The 6,081-nt window shown below is 43.0% G+C and overlaps 1 pseudogene; it reads right to left on the bottom strand.

Moving 5' to 3' along the window:
• Window positions 1-5,268: 5,268 nt before the first annotated feature.
• Window positions 5,269-5,419, bottom strand: LOC119621647 (U4 spliceosomal RNA; annotated as a pseudogene).
• Between the last annotated feature and the right edge of the window lie 662 nt (window positions 5,420-6,081).

Genomic DNA, 6,081 nt, shown 5'->3' with positions numbered 1-6,081 from the left:
GGACAGGGTGAACTGGCACGCAGTGAAACTGCAGAGACATTCCAATAAAATCAGGACCGAGATAAACATGCTCTCTCATACATGTATATATATGATGGTTTTTGAGATAGGGTCTCCCTCTGTCAGCCAGGCAGGAGTGCAGCGGCACACTTACAGCTCACTGCAGCCTCCACCTCCTGGGCTCAAGCGAGGAGCCCAGCGCAATCCTCCTACCTCAGCCTCCCTAGTAGCTCGGACTATAGGCATGTACCACCATGCCTAGCTAATTTTTTTGTATTTTTTTGTAGAGACGGGGTTTTGCCATGTTGCCCAGGCTGATCTCAAACTCCTCACCTCAAGCAATCTGCCCACCTCAGCCTCCCAAAGTGCTGGGATTACAGGCATGAGCCACCACATCAGGCTATATTTAATATATTAGAGGTCAAGAATAGGGCAGGAAACAAAAATAAGTGTTATAACCATTGGAAAGGAGGATGCAAAACTATTATTATATACAGAAAATGACTGAAAACTCAAAAGAATAAAGTAACAAGCCAGTAGCACTAATAAGAGAGTTGGATAAGATGGCTGAATGTAAGAAAAATAAAGATATCAATATTTTCCAACATAATAGCAATTAATTATTAGAAAATACATTGGAAACCTTCTATTCAAGATAACAACAAAAACTATAACACACTTATGAATAACAGTTACAAAGAAAGGAGAAGATATGAAGAAAACTATAAAACTTCATTGAGAGACATAAATGATACAAACAAAATGTAAAAACCTACCATGTTCTGGCCAGGCGCGGTGGCTCACACCTGTAATCCCAGCACCTTGGGAGGCCGAGGCAGGCGGATCACCTGAGGTCAGGAGTTCAACACCAGCCTGACCAACATAGTGAAACCTCATCTCTACTAAAAATACAAAAAAAAAAATTAGCCAGGCATGGTGGCACCCGCCTATAATCCCAGCTACTTGGGAGGCTGAGGTAGGAGAATCACTTGAACCCAGTAGGCAGAGGCTGCAGTGAGCCGAGATCACCCCACTGCACCCCAGCCTGGGCGACAGAGCAAGGCTTTGTCTCAAAACAAACAAACAAAAAACCTACCACGTTCCTAAATGAAACAACTCAATACTATAAAAGTGTCAATGCTTTTCAAAGTCATTTATAGATTTAATACAATGCCAATTGAAATCTCCATTTGTTTGATTTGGAACTTGAAAAAATAATTTTCAAGCTAACCTGAAAAAATATTCATGACAACAGCTAAAATATTATTAAGGGATAATCTTTCATAAATACTAAATTTTTTTAAATCACAGTATTTTAAATAGTGTGATACCCACTTCCTAGACTCTGCATTCCCCATCCCAGAGGCCTCAGTATTTTTTTATAAATAAAAAGAACAGCCAGGCATGGTGGCTCAAACTCATAATCCCAGCACTTTGGGAGGCCGAGGCGGGCGGATCACGAGGTCAGGAGATCGACACCATCCTGGCTAACACGGTGAAACCCTGTCTCTACTAAAAAATACAAAAAATTAGCCAGGCGTGGTGGCAGGCACCTGTAGTACCAGCTATTCGGGAGGCTGAGGCAGAATGGCGTGAACCCAGGAGGCGAAGCTTGCAGTTAGCTGAGACTGCGCCACTGTACTCCAGCCTGGGTGACAGAGCGAGACTCTATCTCAAAAAAAAAAAAAAAAGAACAAGACATGATTCATTAAAAATCATGAAAAACATGATTTGTAAGAAATTAGACCTGTAAGTGACTACAATTCCTCAAGATCTAGACAAGTGATGAGTAAATGGCAGCCTCCCAGCCAGGTTGTGACCTGAGTGAGTGCACAGTGATGCCCCTCGGCCTACGCAATGCCTCAATGTTTTCCAGTCATTGAATTCTGGACTAAGGAGGCATAGGTTATGTGGACAGCATCCCATTCTACTTCCAAGCTGACTTCTGAGGCTCGATCCTGAAAGTCCTGATCAACTGCTACACTGTTTCCTGTAGACTGAATTGCATTCCCCAAAAATTCATACACTGAAGCACTAATGCCCAATGTGATGATATTTGGAGATGGGGTCTTTGGAGGTCATTGGATTTAGATGAGGCCATGAAGGTGGGGCCCTCATGATGGGATCAGTGCCCTTATAAGAAGAGGAAGAGACACACCAGAGTTCTCTCTCTGCCACATGAAGACACAGTGAGAAGGCAGCTGTCTACAAGCCAGTATCTGAGCCCTCATCAGAAACTGACCATGCTGGCACCCTGATCTCAGACTCCCAGAACCGTGAAAAATAATTTCTGTCATTTACGCCACCTGATCTATGGTATTTTCTTATAGTAGACTGAGTAGACTATGGCACCATTGCCCCCATAGCAACTCGAGGAGACACAAGTCTGAACCATAATGTGGAAGGTCTCCCCCATATCCTGCCCAATCAAGTGACATTTTTACATGTTGCAGGACAAGGTATTGACAGTTCTAGAGTGGGATAACTCTCAGTTCCCCTTCTAGATATCGAGTATTTCCAGGGGAGGGGGATTTTCTACATATTGCCAGGACTTCATTGTCTCCTTTTCCTTTTTTATTCCCCCACCTTGACAGCCATGGTTGCTGACTTCATTCATTCAGTCTACACTTACTAGGTGCAGGTGCTCTTCTAGGTTCCTGGGAGATATCCATGAATAACAAACAAAGATCCCTGCCCTCCTGTAGCTTATGCCGTACTAGTGGGAAACAGGTAAAAACCAACTTAATTTAAAAAAAAATAAATAAATATTTTTTGAGACAGAGTCTCTCTCTGTCACCCAGGCTAGGGTGCAGTGGTGTGATCTTAGCTCACTGCCACCTCCGCCTCCCAGGTTCAAGCAATTCTCCTGCCTCAGCCTCCCAAGTATGTGGGATTATAGGCACACACCACCATGCCTGGCAAATTTTTATATTTTTAGTAGAGATGGGTTTTACCATGTTGGTCAAGCTGGTCTTGAACTCCTGACCTCAGGTGATCCGCCCGCCTCAGCCTCTCAAAAAGCTTGGATTACAGGCATGAACCATCGTGCCCGGCCATATTTTAAAAGATGATAAACGCTGTAGGAAAAAAATAGAGCATAATGTAGGCGTTATAGACTGAATGTGTTCCACTGGAGTTCATATGGTGATGCCCTAATCTCCAGTGTGACTATATTTGGAGATAGAGTCTTCAGGAGGTAACTAAGGTTAGGGGGCGGGGCCCTGAGCTGATAGAACTGGTGACCTCATAAGAAAAGGAAGAGATCTCTCTCTTTCTTTCTCTCTCCACATGAGCACAGAGAAAGGCCATGTGAGGACACAGTGAGAAAGAGGCCATCTGCAAAGAGATTTGGCGAAGGCCAGGAAGAGAGCCCTTAGCAGAAACTAAACACACCAGCATCTTGATCTGGGACTTCCAGCCTCCAGAATTGTGAGAAAACAAATATCTGTTTTTAAACCACTCAGTTCATGGTGTCCAAATAAAAATCATCAAAGCAAAGCCAAAGGGAAGTCACCTCAGACAAAAAGACAAAGGGGGATCATCTCAGAAAAGAGAGAAAATTGTGCAGTCCTTGGAGGGTAGGTGAGAATTTTGTGGTGGACGGCTTTATTGACCTACACTCTCTCTCTCTCTCTCTCACACACACACACACATGCACACACCCACAAACACACCCTGACCCACCACAGCACAGCCACATGAGCCCAGCCAACTCCAGACTCCAGCTTGGCAGTGGAGGTCATTCCTACCAAGGGGAACCTTGTCTACCAAAGGGAACCCTGAGTGTGGGAATTTCCATTCCTCCACCACTTCCGGAAGATGCTGGCCTTACTAGGAAGCACCCCACTCTGGAAAAGAAATTACTTATCAACAAAGGCCTGTGCAAGCCTCAGAGGCACAGCCAAGGGCATTACATGACAGGATGCTCACATGGCCACAGCCTGCAACAGCTGACACAGGCACAAAAAGCAGCTCACTCATAACAAACCAGACGTTGGCTGAGTAAGTCATAAGATAGTCATTCAATAGAATGACAAGCAGCCGTTAAAATTAACGTGCTGGTGTTATATTTAAGAATGTAGTCAAACACTCAACAGATACTGGTAAGTGTAAAAAGTAGGATGTAAAACTGTGGGTAAAATCTGATCCAAATTTTGTAAAGAAAAATAAATGACAAGGAAATACACTACAATGTTAGGATTATTTCTGGGTTATTTTCTCTTTAAGGGTTTTTGTATTTTCTAGATTTCTACAATGAACATGTATTACCATCTGAAAATAATGGCCATATTAAGATAGTAAAGGTACTCACATTCAAAGGCTTATATGTTTGATTAATTCTCCATGTAGCCAGCCTTCCAGAAATTCCTACTGAACAAATTCATTCAAAAGCACAAAATCTATAATGGAGTCATTGACATCTAAAATTAAAAGTACTCTCCTTAGAGATAATTCTGCTTCTAAGTGCTTTGAACTATATATTTTTGCCTTACTCTTTTTGACAGTGAAGAGTCTTTTTAGGAGAAACAAATCATGATTTTTCCAGGGTTCTCTGTTCACTGCTTTCAATTTTCCATCCTTTTATGACATTTATGAGGCAAAGGCCATCTCCTCCCTCAGCTGGTCATTACGTTTCAGTCTGATGGGCACCTGCTATAAAGAAGCACAGGTATGGCACAGGACCTCACATGACTTTGCCAAGTTTACAAGGCCAGCTATGGCGGCACCTGACAGGGGTGGAGCTCAAATCAGAGCTGAGCTGGGGCAGTGGAGAGGGTAAGTCACCACTCCTGAACTAGTGGTGTCACAGAAAGAGAATCAAGAAGCAAAATAATAGGACCCCAAACATACACAAAAGGAAAGAAAAAAGACCAGAGAGGAAGCAGGAATTATGAACAGAAAGCAAGATTCTGGACCAGTAAAAGGACAGTCTTGCAAAGAAAACCAGAACCGCTTGAACTGCCTCAGATACCTGAAAGATAGGGCACGTTAGAAGAAAAGCAATGGCCCAGCTACTCAGGAGTCTGAGGCAGGAGAATCGCTTGAACCCAGGAGACAGAGGCTGCAGTGAGCTGAGATCCCACCACGGCATTCCAGCCTGGGTGACAGAGCGAGACTCCATCTAAAAAAAAAAAAAAAAAAAAAAAGTTATGAGCAGTCAGCTCCCATTTGTTGGTGACCTGCTTTGTCACAACAGTCCTATGAACTGCTATTATCTTCATTTATCAGATGAAGAGAGTCACTCAGAGAGTGGTTTCTCCAAGTTTATCCAACTGGTAAATAGCGGGGTGGGGATTTAAAAATCTAGATGTAGCTAACTACAAATCCCACTCTCTGTGCACTATGAATCTGTTTCAGTTAGCACTAATCACATCTCAGATAAACCTCATTGGCTACAATACTGCCACTGCACAAAGCTTATGAATCTGTTACAGACTGCAGAACCAGGCAACAGTGGAAAGGAAGGTGACTCTTTAGAGTCAGAGATGAAGAAGGCATGGTAAGATTGTGGCTACTATATCCATAACGGTTGACCAACCAACCCCAAGAGGAAATCATCCAACATCACAAGCAGTGACTGTTGAAGGATGACGATGATGAGTCTATCTGAAGTCTTTTCTCTTTGTCTCTGATTTTCTGCAGTTTGAATATGACATGGCTACATGTAGATATTTTTATATTTATCCTGCTTGGTGTTCTCTGAGCTTCTTAGATCTGTGATTTGATGTTTTGGAATGTTCTCAATCATTATGACTTCAAATAATTTTTTCATTCCTTTCTCTCCTCTCCTTCTGGAAGTCTGATGTTGCATAGGTTACATCTTTTGTAATTGTCCTACAGTTCTTGGAACATTCAGTTCCAAGTTTTTATTACAAATATTATTATTAAGCCAGGCGTAGTGGCTCATGTTTGTAATCCCAGCACTTCGGGAGACCAAGGCAGGCGGATCACAAGGTCAAGAGATCGAGACCATCCTGGCCAACATGGTGAAACCCTGCCTCTACTAAAAATACAAAAATTAGCTGGGGGTAGTGGCACATGCCTGTAGTCCCAGCTACTTGGGAGGCTGAAGCAGGAGAA

This window comes from Chlorocebus sabaeus, chromosome 21 (genome assembly GCF_047675955.1).
Source record: "Chlorocebus sabaeus isolate Y175 chromosome 21, mChlSab1.0.hap1, whole genome shotgun sequence".
NCBI lineage: Eukaryota > Metazoa > Chordata > Mammalia > Primates > Cercopithecidae > Chlorocebus > Chlorocebus sabaeus.
Note: the sequence above shows the minus strand (reverse complement) of the source record. Positions and strands in the feature narration are given on the sequence as shown.